Below are 19031 nucleotides of genomic sequence, written 5' to 3'. Positions count from 1 at the left end.
CCACTGTTTCTATGCTAAACGGATGATACTCCTCAGACAAAAAGATAAGGACGTTGAAGAGGCCCTCCGAGAACAAACAGAGAAAGAGGTTTGTCTAACTTCCTTTGTAGCCCCGAAGATAGAACTTCAAGGCACAAACTACATCCAGAACACGTTGGAAACGTTCCTTCGATGAAGAAGAATTAGGACATAAGAAAGGAACCACTATCTCTCGATTGATGTTGCGAATTGACACAACTTTAGGAAGAAACCTAACTTGGTTCGTAGAACAGCCTTATTGGCATGAAAAGATAAGAAGGGATGCATTGCAAGGCAGCAATCACAGATACTCTGCGCGCAGAAGCAATAGCCAGTAGAAAAGGAACCTTCCAAGACAACAATTTAATGTCCACTTCATGCATAGGCTCCAACGGAACCCATTGCAAAACCTTAAGGACAAGATTTAAACTCCAAGGAGGAGCCTTAGATCTAAACACAGGTCTGATCCCAGCAGAGCCTTAACAAATGGCTGCACATCTGGAAGCTCTGCAAACCTCATGTGCAGTAACACAGACAGGGACAAAAACTGTCCCGTCAGGGGATTTAGCAGAAAAGCCCTTCTCCAGTTCATCCTGGAAAACAGAAAAAGTAGGTCCTCCACACCTTATGATAGATGCGACAAGCAACCAGCTTACGAGCTTGAATGAGAATAAAATAACTCTCTTAGTAAACCCTCTCTTGGCTAGGACTAAGCGTTTAATCTCAACGCAGTCAGCCTCAGAGAATATAGACATTGATGAGCAAAGAGACCATGGTAAGCAGATCCCTGTGACAAGATAACTTCTGCGGAGGAGATGATGACACAAACCATATCCTTTGCGGCCAAGACGGAGCGGCCAGTATCCCTGACACCTGCTTGACTCGAGCAACTACACTAGTAAGTAGTGGTAACGGTCGGAAAGGATAAATCAGATTGAACCTCTAAGGCACCGCTAATGCATCCGTTAGCTCTGCCTGAGGATCCCTGTACCTCGACCCCTATCTGGGTAGCTTGGTATTGAGACATTATAAGATCTTCCTCTTGCACATCTCTGCAAACACTGGGGATGGAGAGACCATTATCCCTGATGGAAGGATTGCCTGCTGAGGAAATTCGCTTCCCAGTTGTCCACACCTGGAATGTGGATTGCTGACAGTGAACAAATGCGGGTCTCCCCTACACCATAATCTGAGATACTTCCCTCAACGCTAGGGAGCTTCTCGTTCCCCCCTGATAGTTGATGTAAGCCACCAAGGATATATTGCTTGATTAGAATCTGATTAGCTAGGATGAACCCAGCAGAGGCCAAGCCTTCATAGCACTGTATATTGCCCGAAGATCCAAAATGAGATCAGGAGGGAGCTTTACCTCCTGAGACCAGAGGCCCTGTACCTTCCTGGCACCCCAAACAGCTCCCTATCCTGACAGACTCGTAACCATAGTCACAATCACCCAGGAAGGTCTTGAGACAGACGTCCCTAAGGACAAGTGAGCCAGTTAAAATCACCAAGAGAGCCATTCTCCATATTCGTTGTCCAGAGAAATCTGTTTTAGACAGATCCAATGATCGCCATTCCACTAGATCAGCATGCGCAGTTGCAACAGTCTGAGGTGAAACCTGGGAAAGGAAATGATCTCCAAGCTGGACACCATGAGACCAATCACCTCCATACACCGAGCCACAGATGGCCTTAAGGAGATCTGGAGGGCAAGACATGTTGAAGCTAGCTTGCAACATTTCTGGTCTGTTAGAAATATTCTCATGTCTATGGAGGCTATTATAGTACCCGAGAATTCTACCCTGGTACTTGATACAAGAGAACTCTCTCTAGATTATCTGCCATCTATGGGATCGAAGAAGACAGAGGAGGTATTCCGAACGGTCCACGCTTCGAAAAATTTCTTTAGCTAGACCAAACGGAAGGGCAATAAACTGGAAGTGCTGGTCCAGGAATGCAAACCTTAGGAACTGGAAGTGGTTCTTGAGGATTGGTACGTGAAGGGAGCATTCTTCAGATCTATCGTGGTCATGAACTACCCCTCTCAAACGAGGGGAAGAGTGGACCTTATTGTCTCCATCTTAAATGAGGGGACATTTAAAAACCTGCTTAAGCACTTTAGGTACAGAATCAGACGGAAAGTTCCCTCCTTCTTAGGGACCACAAAAGGTTTCAACTGGAAGAATAGGTAGCACTCTCAGTATTGCAAAAAAATGGATGTTTAATCCGACATAGGTTTCATCAATACAAAAACACACACAGGTAATGGAGGTAAGAAAGGGGTGTGTCCTTACACGTTTCGTGCCGTACGGCACTTAGTCATAGGATGAAAAGGTTTCAATAGTATCCCAAACCTCTCACTGCAATAGGCACCGGGACAATACCTCCTAGAGGACAGATCTTGTACACACCCCAGAAATGCTTCCCTCCTTTCTGGTCAGAAAGACAGGAGGAATCTGCCCTTGGGTGGCTGAGACTTAAAACTTATATTGTAACCCTGAGCTATGACCTCCAGGACCCATGGATCCTGCACGTCCTTGAACCAAGTGACTGAAAAGAGCGACGTACCGCCCCCTACATGATCCAGAAGAGGACTGGGGACTGCCCATTCATGCCGACGTCGACTCGGCGGGCTTCTTGCTCTGCTTGGATTTATTCCAGGACTGAGCTGGCTTCCAAGAGCTCTTGGTTTGCTCCAGCTTAGCGGAGAACTGCTGACATGGGCTTTATCAGAACAAAAAGAACGCAAACCGTCCCTTAGTTCATATACTCTTGCGGTAGGAGGGCACCCTTGCTCCCTGGGACCGTGGAGATAATTGAGTCCAGACCTGGACCAGAAAAAATTATTCCCTTAAATAGAGGGAAGCAGTCTAGACTTAGAAGTCATATCCGCAGACCATGACTCCAGCCAGAGCCCAATGGACCTGAAAAGAAAAAGCTGAAGCCATAGCATTCAAGCGAATAAACTGCCTAATAGCAGCACAGATAAAAGAATTTACAACTCTCAGGGCCGTAAATCTTTTCTGAGTAACGTCGAGGGGACCCTCCACCCCGATAAATCCTATAAGGAGTCACGCCTGAAGGTAGTTTCTTCAGTAACCACGGCAACAGCCGCCAGATGAAACAAATATCCCGTATGTTGAAACATCCTTCTTAAGAGAGTTTCCATTTTTTATACATGGGCTCTTCTAACGAAGAACTATCCTCAAGTGGGATAGTAGTACGTTTAGCAAGGGTAAAGATAACGCCATCCCATTTAGGGACGGAACCTCACAACTCCATTGAGAGTCCAGGACTGGGGACAATTTGTTAAAGGGAGAAGAGGGGGAAAAGGAATCCAATCCTGTCCCATTCATTCATAATAATGTTCGCCATCTAACAGGAGCAGGGAAGGATAAGGTACCACCCTGTCCTCAAACTCTATCCAATTTAGGAATTAAAGGTTCATCAGGCATTTTGACCTCTGGGACCTCTGAATTCGCCAAAAACTTCCTTAGAAGAAAGCGCAAATTCTGAAACTAAAGTCTGGGTCCTCTGGCGGCCGAAAGTTTACAGACAGCAGACTCCAACCCAGAATGTTCATACTCTGAAATCTCAGAAAGAACTTCATCCTCGGATAACCCTCAGTTAAATCCAATAAATTATCTGATGTACTCTGAGGAGTGCAAAAAACCTTTGGCTTGTGCTTAGCAGGGCGAGGTAAAGCATTAAAGGCTGCAAACACCGCCATCTGAACTGCGCAGTAACGTCTGGTGAAAAAAGGCCCCCTCCAGATGGAGGATTAGCAATGCTACGGGAAAACTGAATGTTTAGAGATATAAGAATGTAGGGTATGCACCTCACTGGACGACAACTCCTCAGAGGTGGACGGCTCTGTGGTATCAAACATGTTTGATATCACATTATCAAGGCATATGGAACATAATTGAGAGGGCAGAACTAAGGCCTCCTCACCATATAAAACAGGAATTACTCATTAGGAATAGAGGGAGTGCCCTCTAAAGTAACAAAATCCTCCATCACTAGTGCAATAACCAGAGAACTAGAGAAATAAAACATTTTATTTTATTCAAAAAAAGGCACCCTTATACCCCAATGGCTGGGGCACTCACCACCTCCTATGACCCAGACAGTATAGAGATTTATGGCTCCTCTCTGATAGACACCCGTTCAGGAAAAAGGGAATGAATCACATGGTGCACAATGCAGGACCGTCCCTGCTATGAGAAAGCCTGCCAAGCTTGTAAGATGCATGGCTCTCAAAGTGAAAGAAAAACCTGTATATTCCATAACAGTCTATGAGCCCATAACATCTCACACAAAAAGAAGCATAAAATCAAATAAACATATAAGATTATCCCCCCCTGTTCAATAATCCCCCTAAGGAGATATTAACCCATGATTATATACAGAAAAAAGGAGTCACACTGTGACCCTGTCTTCTTGCGTTATCATATATGTATAAAAAATGAAACAATCTTACCAGAATCTACGCCATGGAACAAGAACACGGCCCTTCAAGTGTGACAGATAGTATCATCGCTTCTGACATGGACTTGAGTGAAGAAAGCAGTCAGCGAAACTCGTAAACGCTGATTGCCTATGGAGCTGTTAATATGAGTCAAGATGGTTTCGCAGAAAGACTCTCCCTGCATCTCCGGACTCTAACTTTCATCCATGCTCTCACTGAGAGGCTGACAAGACTACTTCAAACTCCAGTCCCATCTCGAAAAGTACTACCCTCCATAAGAGACTACTCCGAAATCTTCTAACACTTCTCTGCCAACCTCCTGTGACGAAAGGCAAAGAATAACTGGGGCTATGAGGAAGCGGGGGAGGTAATTAAGTCTTTGGCTGGGGTGTCTTTGCCTCCTCCTGGTGGTCAGGTTCAGAATTTCCCACAAGGAATCCAGCTGTGGAATCTTCCCATATTAAGATCAAAATATAGAATGTGTGTATGTATATATAAATATATCAATAATTAATTTAATTTTCCATATTATAAGATATACTTAAATACATAAAAATGAATACATGGGTATATAGAGAAATATATAAATACACATCTACTAAAGGTATGGATTCAAAAGGTCTCCTGCTTTCTAAGGGTTAATTTCCTATCTGCATTTGGAACTGCTTTAATGAATTCCAAGATGGTGCCCTTCAGGCAGGACGGATCCCTATTATGGTGATATTTATAGTAAGCCGATAAGTTGTGAGATTTTTTCCCCATTTTTAATGTTGGTTATATGCTTTAACAGACGTTTCTTATAGGGCCTAGTGGTGCGGCCCACATATTGGAGGCCACACCCACACTGGAGTAAGTATAAAACAAAATCAGTTTTACAGTTTACTAAGGTGTTAATTTCCACAGCTCTATTATTACTATTAGAGGTAATGGTTTTAGTCACCTTATTTCCTGAATAATGATGAATGCATGATATGCAATTGGCCCGATTGCACTTAAAGAATCCCTTAGATCTCCTTTCAAGCCAGTTTGTACTACCTTGATAACAGTTTAATTTACTTGGAGCTAGGTCAGACTTAAGATTTCTATTTTTCTTAAAAATTATATTAGGACCCACAGAAGTAATATCTTTTAAAAAGACAACCTTTTTCAGGATGTGCCATTGCATAGTTAGATCTGTTGCAAACCGTTTCATGTATATCTGTGCTCTAAATATTGTATGTATTTTTGTACATTTATTTTTAATGGTTTTTATTTTGTAGATATATGCTTGTTATGAATGAATTTATTTATTATATAATTGTATTTTAAATTTTATATATGTCTTAATGACTTTTTTATCCATAATTGTTGTTACCATTGAGGGACAATTATGTGTATGTATTTCATGACATTTTTGAGCTCTGTACATATATAAATAGAGCTTGTAATATGGTTGTGAATACAGATATGCAAAGATGTTCCACCTTAAATTTTACTCTGTTCCTAGCTGTATCCAATCATGTGATTATATCACTGGACCGGGACGGTGCTATAACCATTTGTACCCGATATAGAGATTTAAATATGTTCCACTTTAAAGCTTACTTTGTGTGCTGGTATATCCGATCACGTGAAAATATCACATGACCGGGATGGTCCTATTACAATCTAATGTTGTTTTCTTTTGTCCTTATGGTCGCATGCTTTTATTTATGATCATATCTCCATACATATGTAACTTTTTTTAATATTGTTAGAACTGAAATGAATTTGGTACATTGATGTATTTTCTATAATCTTTTACTGGTCATATTTCTATGAGTAAGTATCGATATGCGAGTGTCAACATGCCCTCTTTAAATATGTCTGACTTGTTGTTACACCCGGTCATGTGACAATACCACATGACCATCTGAGGCCAATTACCCACTAAATCTTAGCTCCAATTTAAATGTTTAGTATTCAGGACTTACTCTAATGCTGCTTGTTTAAAAACTCAATCAGTCACATTTGTAGTATATCCCTCTGATGAAGGCAACGAAATGCGTCAGTGAATCTATATACTTTGATATTAAGTGAACTCCACTCCTGAACTGCTGCTACTTTGCATGCATCCTGCTTCTCATTGTTGTGCCCAAATACTTACCTCATTCTGATTGAGGTCATGTTTGTGAGTGCTATCTTTTCATAATATAATTTTATTATTATAGTAAAAAGTACTTCACTATATTAGTGTATTTTTGTTTTTATATATACATATCCGGAGAGGCTATAGTGGAAAAGCATACTACCATATTTCAGGAGCATCTTGGATACCGGAGGGAGCAGTGCTCTATCTCTTTACAGCAGCTACTTACCTCATACAAATTGAGGTAGATGAAAGTAAGTTCTTTGCTATAGGGGCTAATACCCCATACTATTGTTACCAGTTCCAATTTTAATTTTACCTCTGCTTTGAGGCGCAGATACGCAATCTTTTCTTGTACCTTTATCTATTGGTGAAGTTTTTTGGAATCTTCACAACTCATTTGTCTCTGCTGCCCAAAACGTTGGACACAAACTTTATTATTCATATGAACCCATTGTATGACATTGTTTTTCATCTGTATATATGATTTTTTTTTTATGTCTTAATACACCACTCTGATGGTACTGACTTGTATATTTTTAAAGTGACATACAAAAATTTTGTTCAGTGTTGTAGCACAGATAACATTCTCTTGTTGCTTTATATATATATATATATATATATATATATACACAGTATATATACACACAGTATATATATATGTATTTTATATGCTGTTTTTATTGTGATTTCATTTTTATAACTGGTATCAATTTTTATCCAATACTATTGTGCTATATATATATATATATATATATATATATATATATATATATATATATATAGGAGATGAAACAGGGGAGTATTATGGCCTAAGCCAAATAGGCCGGTGCCTAGGGCAGCAGATTTGGGAGGGGCAGCACATCTGACCTATCCTTTCTCTAAAAGCCAGCACACAGTACAGTGAGCGATAAAGTGCAGGCTTTTACAGCAGAATTTTGAGTGCCTAGGGCAGCACAAAACCTAAATACGCCACTGAGATGAAAAGAAACAGAAGCGCCACATGGCCTAGTATTGTATGTACTAATGTAAAGATGTGCAAGAGATATTCCACTCATATTTAGGTAGGCACCCCTCTTGGTGCAAGTAACGCAGGATGGAAAAGAGGGGTGCCTACCTAAAAGTGAGTGTAATATCTCTTGCACATCTTCACACTAGTACATATAATACTAGGCCATGTGGCGCTTCTGTTTCTTTTCATCTACAGATTACTGATCCCTGGATCTTCACCTACGATCCATTCACAGATAGCAGCCTGGACCTGAATTACATTGAAACCATTTGGTTGGTTTCAAGGATATACTCTACACTGATATATATGACTTGTTACTTATATACTATTTATGTCCATTTTGTGTTTGTCTTATCAAAAGATTTATTAGTGTTTTTTCCCATATAGCACACTTTTTAATTATATATTATACTCCCATTTGATAATATATATCTATCGTCCTGACCTAGGGCGCCCCCTATATATTTCTATATATTGTTTTGTGCTGTATATATGTATTAATACATTGTTAACTATTGAATACTTGTATAGCCCATGTGAATACCAAGTTGCTTTTGTGTGCTATCTACATACATGTACTTCATTCACTTTCTTTTCATATCTTCTCTCTCCATGTTTCTCATGTTTTAACTCTTCCTTGCTTTTTTCCTAACTCCCTTGCCTTTAATTTCTCTTTTGTTTTTATTTTTGCGAATGTTGTTTACTGATTTATTTGGCTGTTTCTGCTCAGCATGATATAATAGTTAATTGCAGAAAAAGACAGCTTAGCCTCTATTTATACCTGTTCAGCAGCATCAGCTCCAATAGACAGCAAGCTAGAAAAGAAATCTATTATGAGCATTGCCCATCTAGGTAGGAGGAGATGGTTAGCACTGTACATAAATGAGAAAGCACCAGCAACCACACAGATTGTGCAAGCCAAGCTTGGTTATTCGTCACCTTACCAGAGCAAGAACAATCTTTATAGTATATTAAGAATGGGACAGCCAATATAGTCACTAAGCTAAGGGAATAAGTTGATTGGGTTGAGTGCTGTTATGAGAGAAGTGGTCTATGGACTCCAGGAAGCCTCTGGTTGAAGGATACACCTTTACAGATTGTTTAGTTCTGTGGTTAAGGAGCCAGGAACACTTCTGCAGCACAGCCAGCTAAGTACCTCTAGTTGATTTTTATTTTGTACAACGTTTATTTGTAGGTTTTTTTATTATTGGTACTATGTGGTAAATCCCATTATATAATCGTAATCTGCTTGGTGTGACATTGTAAAGCTTTACTTTTTTCACCATTTGGTTTAAAGAATGGCTATAAAATGAACGGTAGGCTAAGGGAATGCCAAATTCAAAAGTTTAAATGATTTTTAAAAGAAACTATACGTAAGAGTGTATTCCTTAAGTCATAATACTAACCTGGAGAGAGTATGGTTACATTTATTTATATTGTTTTTTTTTAGCATTTTTTTTTTTAATTTTCACCATATGCCCCTATTACATATAGCAAGAGTTTAAAGTGAATATAAAACATTATGCTTACCTGATTATTTAATTTCCATTGAGGGGAGGAGAGTCCACGGCTTCATTCATTACTGTTGGGAATTAAGAACCTGGCCACCAGGAGGAGGCAAAGACACCGCAGCCAAAGGCTTAAATACCTCCCCCACTTTCCTCATCCCCCAGTCATTCTGCCGAGGGAACAAGGAACATTAGGAGAAATATCAGGGTATAAATGGTGCCAGAAGATAAATTAAATTTAGGTCCGCCCATCGGAGATACGGACGGGAGCCGTGGACTCTCCTCCCCTCGATGCAAATGAAATTATCAGGTAAGCATAATTTATGTTTTCCATCTAAAGGGGAGGAGAGTCCATGGCTTCATTCATTACCATAAGGCTCTTCAAGGGTTCACGGTTCATGGCTCATTCAACTAGAGCTGTCCTGCTGTCTCATAGGCCAAGCGAATCAAGCTCCTCAACCAATCTCCATGAAAAACCAGATAAGGCGGCTCACATTGCAAGGCAGCCAGTTCAGATACTCTGTGTGCCAATGCAATGGCCAAAAGGAAGAGAACCTTCCAGGACAGAATCTTAATGTCAATGGAATGCATAGGCTTAAACAGAACCCTCTGCAAAACCTTTAAGGACCAAGTTTAAGCTCCATGGGGGAGCGGAGTGTCTAAAGACAGACCTGATTCTAGACAGAGCCTGAACAAAGGATTGGATGTCAGGGAGCTCAGCAAGTCTCGTATGCAACAAGACTGACAATGACGAAATCTGTCCCTTTAAGGAACTTGCGGCAAGACCTTTCTCCAAACTGTCTTGGAGAAAGGACAGAATCCTGGATACCTTCATCTTATGCCAAGGATATCCATCCTTCTCACACCAGGGCAAGAAAGTCATCCACACCTTATGGTAGATGCGACGAGTGACTAGCTTCCTTGCCTGAATTAGAGTATCAATCACACTTTCCGAAAAGCCTCTCTTGGCCAAGACTATTTCCACGCAGTCAGCCTCAGAGAATTGAGATTTTGATGTTGAAAGGGGCCCTGTTCCAGCAGATCCCTGTGACAGGGTAACCTCCACGGCGGAGAGGATGACATCCCCACCAGATCTGCAAACCACGTCCTTCGCGGGCACGATGGAGCAATCAGAATGGCCGAAGCTCGCTCCTGTTTGATGCGTGCCACTACCCGAGGTAGAAGTGGTAACGGTGGAAAAATGTAAGCTAGGCTGAACCCACAAGGCACCGCTAAGGTATCTATTAGCTCTGCCTGGGGAACCTTGGACCTCAACCCGTATCGGGGTAGCTTGCAATCGAGTCTGGACACCATGAGATCTATCTCCGGGGTTCACCACCAGAGACAAATCCCTGCAAACGCTTCGGGGTGAAGAGACCATTCCCCCGGAAGGAAGGATTGCCTGCTGAGAAAGTCTGCTTCCCAGTTGTCCACACCTGGAATGTGAATAGCTGAGAGCGAGCAGCTGTGAGACTCCGCCCACTCCAAGATACGAGGCACCTCCCTCATAGCTAGGGAGCTCCTCGTACCCTCCTGGTGGTTGATGTAAGCCACTGAGGTAATGTTGTTGGTCTTGAATCTGATGAAGTTGAACGACCCCAGAAGAGGCCATGCCTTCAGAGCATGGTAGATTGCCCGGAGTTCCAGAATATTTATCGGAAGGAGAGACTCCTCCTGGGACCATTTTCCTTGTGCCATCCTGGCACCCCAAACAGCTCCCCATCCTGCCAGACTCGCGTCCGTGTTGAAAATCTCCAAGGACAGCCTCAAGAAGGATGTCCCCATGGACAGATGCTCCAGACAGATCCACCACGAGAGGGAGATCCGAGTCCGAGCATCAATAGATATCTGCTGTGATAGATCTGAATGATCGCCGTTCCACTGTCTCAACATGCACAATTGAAGAGGTCTGAAATGGAACCTGGTGAATGGAATGACGTCTATGCTGGAAACCATGAGTCTGATCACCTCCATACACTGAGCCACTGAGGAGCTTGAGGAGGACTGAAGGGCAAGACAAGAGGACACAATCTTCCTGCGTCGACGGTCTGTCAGAAAATTTTTCATGGACAGAGTCTATTATTGTACCCAGGAACGCCACCCTGTTGCCAGGAATCAGGGAACTCTTTCCTGAGTTGATCTTCCAACTGTGAGATTGGAGTAAAAGAAGAGGAGACCTCGAATGATCCTCTGCAAGACTGAGTGATGGCGTCTGGACTAGAATGTCATCCAGATAGGGCACCACAGCAATGCCTCTGGCTCTGGCCACCACAAGTAGCACCCCCAGAACCTTCGTGAAGACTCTCGGGGCCATTGCCAGACCAAAAGGAAGGGCCACAAACTGGAAGTGTTGGTCCAAATACGCAAATCTCAGGAACTTGAAGTGGTCCCTGTGGATTGGCACATGAAGGTAAGCATCCTTCAAGTCTATGGCTGTCATTACCTGTCCCTCTTGAACTAGGGGCAGAATAGATCTGATCGCTTCCATTTTGACCGATGGAACACTCAGAAACTTGTTTAAACACTTTAGGTCCAGAATCTGGAGGAACATGCCCTCCTTCTTTGGAACCACAAAAAGATTTGAATAGTACCCTAGACCCCTCTCTGCTTGGGGTACTGGTATGATGACACCTAGAGAGGAGAGATCTCTTTCACATTCTAGAAAGGCTTCTCTCTTTTCCGGTCTTGAAGACAGGTTTAATAGGAGGAATCTGCCCCTGGACGGATGGGATCTGAACCCTATCCTGTAGCCCTGGGCGACAACGTCCAGAACCCAAGGATCCTGAACGTCCTGCAAACATGCTTCTGAGAAGAGAGATAATCTGCCCCCTACTTGGTCCAGAGACTGGTCGGGGGCCACCCCTTCATGCCGATTTCGTCTCGGCGGGCTTCGTGCTCTGCTTAGACGTGTTCCAAGAATGAGCCGGCTTCCAAGTTCCCTTGGACTGGTCCGCTTTTTGCAGTGAGCTGCTGGCGCTGGGCCTTATCCGCACAAAAGGGAAGAAAAGTAGATCCTTTAGGCTTAGCCTTCTTATCCTGCAGTATAAAAGCTCTCTTGCCTCCCGTAACCGTGGATATGATCAAATCCAATCCTGGACCGAACGGAATCTTTCCTTCAAAAGGCAGGGACAACAGCCTCGACTTAGAGGTCATGTTCGCAGACCAAGACTTTAGCCACAGAGCCCTGTGAGCTAAAACGGAAAAACCTGACACCTTAGCGTTCAGGCGAATAATTTGCATATTGGCATCACATATGAAAGAATTGGCGTTCTTCCGCTGCCAGCTGAAAAACAAACCCTGTGTGTTGAAACATTTTCCTTAACATGTTTTCCAACTTTTTATCCATGGGCTCTTTAAACGACGAACTATCCTACAGGGGAATAGTTGTCCGCTTCGCGAGAGTGGAGATAGCAACATCCATCTTAGGGACAGTACCCCACAGTTCCAGCTGAGAGCCAGGGACGGGCAAGAAGAAGGGGAAAAGGAAGAACCTAATCACTCCCATTCATTCTTAATAATATTTGCCATCTTAACAGAAACCGGGAAGGCCTGAGGCACCACGCTGTCCTCATATAACTTATCAAGCTTAGGAATCCCAGGTTCTTCTGGAAGTTTCAGTTCCGGAACCTCCAGAGTAGCAAGCACTTGTCTCAGCAAAAAACGCTAATTTTCCATCCGCCGCTGGAGGTTTAGATGATACAGACTCCGACCTAGAAGGGGCCTCCTCCAAAGAGTCGGAGTGGGCCTCATCATCGTATAACGCCTCAGAAATTTCCACAGGCATAGACAACCCCTGGGCTGGCTGCCATAATACACCTTACGCTTGCACTTAGCAGAACGTGGTAAGGCATGGATCACTTTCAATACCGCCGTTTGCAGTTGATCCTCAAAATCTGAAGGCCAACGAATCTCTCGCGCAGGAGTAATGGTTGGACCCTGGGGCACTGCATGTGCAATAGGAGATGGATGCAGGGAATGCACCTCACGAGACGGGGATCCCCCAGAGGTGGACGGCTCAGTAGTACTAGACATCCATTTGCTCTTAGATGTCGTAACTTTATTAAGGCATGTGGAACATAGTTGAGAGGCTGATCTACCAGAGCCTCCTCACAATAAACACAGGAATGAGACCTAGTTAAAGAGAGCAAGCCCTCTAACGCGTCAGAGTCCTCCATAGCTTGCGCTGATATTAAGGACTAGATTAACTTAATAATTAGGCACCTTTATAACCTCCAATGGCCGGTGCACTCACCACCTACCTGGACTACAGAAACCAGTTTCGTCTCCTGCGCCGCTGATCAACAGAGGAAGATAGATAGCCACACCCGGTCACATGGTATGCCCGGCACGAACGGCCCCTGCCTAAGGAGAAAACGCGCCAAAAAAGGTCTGCACCATACTCCCGTAAGTCACCTGAAAGTTCCACACATTGCCAGAGCCTTATCTCACACATAACGCAGCAATGACACAATAAACAATATCATGTATAAACCCCCCATGTTCAATAATCCCCTTTCCAGGAATATTAACCCTTGATTCTTTAAAGATAAAAGGCGTCTCACTGTGACCCTGTCTTCCATGTTATCATTATGTAATAAAAATGAAACGATCTTACCAGAATCTACTCTGTGGAACAGGAACACGGCCCTTCAAGTGTGACAGGTTAGTAGCCTCGCTCCTGACATGGACTTGAGTGTAAAAAGCAGGCAGCAAAACTCGTCAACCCTGATTGCTTGCAAAGTTAATATGAGTCGGGTTGGGTTCGCAGAAAGACTCTCCCTGCATCTCCGGACTGTAACTTTCACCCAGGCTCTCACTGAGAGGTTGACAGGACTACTTAAAACTCCAGTCCCATTCTGAAGAGTACTACCCTCTATAAGAGACTACTCCGATCTTCGGCACTTCTCTGCCGTCCTCCTGTGATGAAAGGCAAAGAATGACTGGGGGATGAGGGAAGTGGGGGAGGTATTTAAGCCTTTGGCTGGGGTGTCTTTGCCTCCTCCTGGTGGCCAGGCTCTTAATTCCCAACAGTAATGAATGAAGCTGTGGACTCTCCTCCTCTTTAGATGGAAATTGTGATGATAAAGTGCCCGTTTTTTTTAAATAATTAATCAAAAACAGAATTTATGCTTACCTGATAAATTACTTTCTCCAACGGTGTGTCCGGTCCACGGCGTCATCCTTACTTGTGGGATATTCTCTTCCCCAACAGGAAATGGCAAAGAGTCCCAGCAAAGCTGGCCATATAGTCCCTCCTAGGCTCCGCCCACCCCAGTCATTCGACCGACGGACAGGAGGAAATATATATAGGAGAAACCATATGGTACCGTGGTGACTGTAGTTAGAGAAAATAATTCATCAGACCTGATTAAAAAACCAGGGCGGGCCGTGGACCGGACACACCGTTGGAGAAAGTAATTTATCAGGTAAGCATAAATTCTGTTTTCTCCAACATTGGTGTGTCCGGTCCACGGCGTCATCCTTACTTGTGGGAACCAATACCAAAGCTTTAGGACACGGATGAAGGGAGGGAGCAAATCAGGTTACCTAAACGGAAGGCACCACAGCTTGAAAAACCTTTCTCCCAAAAATAGCCTCCGAAGAAGCAAAAGTATCAAATTTGTAAAATTTGGCAAAAGTGTGCAGTGAAGACCAAGTCGCTGCCTTACATATCTGGTCAACAGAAGCCTCGTTCTTGAAGGCCCATGTGGAAGCCACAGCCCTAGTGGAGTGAGCTGTGATTCTTTCAGGAGGCTGCCGTCCGGCAGTCTCATAAGCCATTCGGATAATGCTTTTAAGCCAAAAGGAAAGAGAGGTAGAAGTCGCTTTTTGACCTCTCCTCTTACCAGAATAGACAACAAACAAGGAAGATGTTTGTCTGAAATCTTTAGTAGCCTCTAAATAGAACTTTAGAGCACGGACAACGTCCAAATTGTGTAACAAACGTTCCTTCTTTGAAACTGGATTCGGACACAAAGAAGGTACAACTATCTCCTGGTTAATATTTTTGTTAGAAACAACTTTAGGAAGAAAACCAGGCTTAGTACGCAAAACCACCTTATCTGCATGGAACACCAGATAGGGCGGAGAACACTGCAGAGCAGATAACTCTGAAACTCTTCTAGCAGAAGAAATTGCAACTAAAAACAAAACTTTCCAAGATAGTAACTTAATATCTATGGAATGTAAAGGTTCAAACGGAACCCCTTGAAGAACTGAAAGAACTAGATTTAGACTCCAGGGAGGAGTCAAAGGTCTGTAAACAGGCTTGATCCTAACCAGAGCCTGAACAAATGCTTGAACATCTGGCACAGCTGCCAGTCTTTTGTGTAGTAAGACAGATAAAGCAGAGATCTGTCCCTTTAGAGAACTTGCAGATAATCCTTTCTCCAAACCTTCTTGTAGAAAGGAGAGAATCTTAGGAATTTTTATCTTATTCCATGGGAATCCTTTGGATTCACACCAACAGATATATTTTTTCCATATTTTATGGTAAATTTTTCTAGTTACAGGTTTTCTGGCCTGAACCAGAGTATCTATAACAGAATCTGAAAACCCACGCTTTGATAGAATCAAGCGTTCAATCTCCAAGCCGTCAGTTGGAGGGAGACCAGGTTTGGATGTTGGAATGGACCCTGAACAAGAAGGTCCTGTCTCAAAGGTAGCTTCCATGGTGGAGCCGATGACATATTCACCAGGTCTGCATACCAAGTCCTGCGTGGCCACGCAGGAGCTATCAAGATCACCGAGGCCCTCTCCTGATTGATCCTGGCTACCAGCCTGGGAATGAGAGGAAACGGTGGGAAAACATAAGCTAGGTTGAAGGTCCAAGGTGCTACTAGTGCATCTACTAGAGTCGCCTTGGGATCCCTGGATCTGGACCCGTAGCAAGGAACCTTGAAGTTCTGACGAGACGCCATCAGATCCATGTCTGGAATGCCCCATAATTGAGTTATTTGGGCAAAGATTTCCGGATGCAGTTCCCACTCCCCCGGATGGAATGTCTGACGACTCAGAAAATCCGCTTCCCAATTTTCCACTCCTGGGATGTGGATCGCAGACAAGTGGCAGGAGTGATCCTCCGCCCATTGAATTATTTTGGTCACTTCTTTCATCGCCAGGGAACTCCTTGTTCCCCCCTGATGATTGATATATGCAACGGTCGTCATGTTGTCTGATTGGAACCTTATGAATTTGGCCTTTGCTAGTTGAGGCCAAGCTCTGAGAGCATTGAATATCGCTCTCAGTTCCAGAATGTTTATCGGGAGAAAAGACTCTTCCCGAGACCATAGACCCTGAGCTTTCAGGGATTCCCAGACCGCGCCCCAGCCCACTAGACTGGCGTCGGTCGTGACAATGACCCACTCTGGTCTGCGGAAGCTCATTCCCTGGGACAGATGGTCCAGGGTCAGCCACCAACGGAGTGAATCTCTGGTCTTTTGATCTACTTGAATCATTGGAGACAAGTCTGTATAATCCCCATTCCACTGTTTGAGCATGCACAGTTGTAATGGTCTTAGATGAATTCGTGCAAAAGGAACTATGTCCATTGTTGCAACCATCAATCCTACTACTTCCATGCACTGCGCTATGGAAGGACGAGGAACAGAATGAAGCACTTGACAAGAGCTTAGAAGTTTTGATTTTCTGACCTCTGTCAGAAAAATCCTCATTTCTAAGGAATCTATTATTGTTCCCAAGAAGGGAACTCTTGTCGACGGAGACAGAGAACTTTTTTCTATGTTCACCTTCCATCCGTGTGATCTGAGAAAGGCCAGAACGATGTTTGTATGAGCCTTTGCTTTTGACAGGGACGACGCTTGTATTAGAATGACGTCCAAGTAAGGTACTACTGCAATGCCCCTCGGTCTTAGAACCGCTAGAAGGGACCCTAGTACCTTTGTGAAAATCCTTGGAGCAGTGGCTAACCCGAATGGGAGGGCCACAAACTGGTAATGCTTGTCCAGAAAAGTGAACCTTAAGAACTGATGATGTTCTTTGTGGATAGGAATATGTAGGTACGCATCCTTTAGATCCACGGTAGTCATAAATTGACTTTCCTGGATAGTGGGTAGAATCGTTCGAATGGTTTCCATCTTGAACGATGGTACCCTGAGAAATTTGTTTACTATCTTCAAATCCAAAATTGGTCTGAAAGTTCCCTCTTTTTTGGGAACTACGAACAGATTGGAATAAAATCCCATTCCTTGTTCCTTTATTGGAACTGGGTGTATCACTCCCATCTTTAACAGGTCTTCTACACAATGTAAGAATGCCTGTCTCTTTATTTGGTTTGAGGATAAGTGAGACCTGTGGAACCTTCCCCTTGGGGGTAGTTCCTTGAATTCCAGGAGATAACCTTGAGAAACTATTTCTAGCGCCCGAGGATCCTGAACATCTCTTGCCCAAGCCTGAGCAAAGAGAGAGAGTCTGCCCCCCACTATATCCGGTCCCGGATCGGGGGCTACTCCTTCATGCTATTTTGTTAGCAGTGGCAGGCTTCTTGGCCTGCTTACCCTTGTTCCAGCCTTGCATTGGTTTCCAGGCTGGTTTGGGTTGTGAGGCATTACCCTCTTGCTTAGAGGATGCAGAATTAGAGGCCGGTCCGTTTCTGCGAAAGGGACGAAAATTAGGCTTATTTTTAGCCTTAAAAGACCTATCCTGTGGAAGGGCGTGGCCCTTTCCCCCAGTGATGTCTGAAATAATCTCTTTCAATTCTGGTCCAAATAAAGTTTTACCTTTGAAAGGGATGTTAAGCAATTTTGTCTTGGATGACACATCCGCTGACCAAGACTTTAGCCAAAGCGCTCTGCGCGCCATGATAGCAAACCCTGAATTTTTCGCAGCTAATCTAGCTAATTGCAAAGCGGCATCTAAAATAAAAGAGTTAGGCAATTTAAGTGCGTGAACTCTGTCCATAACCTCCTCATATGGAGTTTCTCTACTGAGCGACTTTTCTAGTTCCTCGAACCAGAACCACGCTGCCGTAGTGACAGGAACAATGCATGAAATTGGTTGTAGAAGGTAGCCTTGCTGTACAAAAATCTTTTTAAACAAACCTTCCAATTTTTTATCCATAGGATCTTTGAAAGCACAACTATCTTCGATAGGAATAGTAGTGCGTTTGTTTAGAGTAGAAACTGCCCCCTCGACCTTGGGGACTGTCTGCCATAAGTCCTTTCTGGGGTCGACCATAGGAAATAATTTCTTAAATATAGGGGGGGGAACAAAAGGTATGCCGGGCTTTTCCCACTCCTTATTTACTATGTCCGCCACCCGCTTGGGTATAGGAAAAGCGTCGGGGGGCACCGGAACCTCTAGCAACTTGTCCATCTTGCATAATTTCTCTGGAATGACCAAATTGTCACAATCATCCAGAGTAGATAACACCTCCTTAAGCAGTGCGCGGAGATGTTCTAATTTAAATTTAAATGTCACAACATCAGGTTCAGCTTGATGAGAAATTTTTCCTGAATCTGAGATTTCTCCATCAGACAAAACCTCCCTCATGGCCCCTTCAGATTGGTGTGAGGGTATGACAGAACAATTATCATCAGCGCCCTCTTGCTCTTCAGTGTTTAAAACAGAGCAATCGCGCTTTCTCTGATAAGTAGGCATTTTGGATAAAATATTTGCTATGGAGTTATCCATTACAGCCGTTAATTGTTGCATGGTAATAAGTATTGGCGCACTAGATGTACTAGGAGCCTCCTGCATGGGCAAAACTGGTGTAGACACAGTAGGAGATGATGTAGTATCATGTTTACTCCCCTCATTTGAGGAATCATCTTGGGCAATATCATTATCTGTGGCAGTACTGTCCTTACTTTGTTTGGACGCTATGGCACAATTATCACATAAATTTAAATGGGGAGACACATTGCCTTTCATACATATAGAACATAGCTTATCTGA

The sequence above is a fragment of the Bombina bombina genome, chromosome 3 (assembly GCF_027579735.1).
Source record: "Bombina bombina isolate aBomBom1 chromosome 3, aBomBom1.pri, whole genome shotgun sequence".
Taxonomy (NCBI): Eukaryota; Metazoa; Chordata; class Amphibia; order Anura; family Bombinatoridae; genus Bombina; species Bombina bombina.
The sequence above is the reverse complement of the archived record's forward strand: the minus strand, read 5'-3'. Positions refer to the sequence as shown.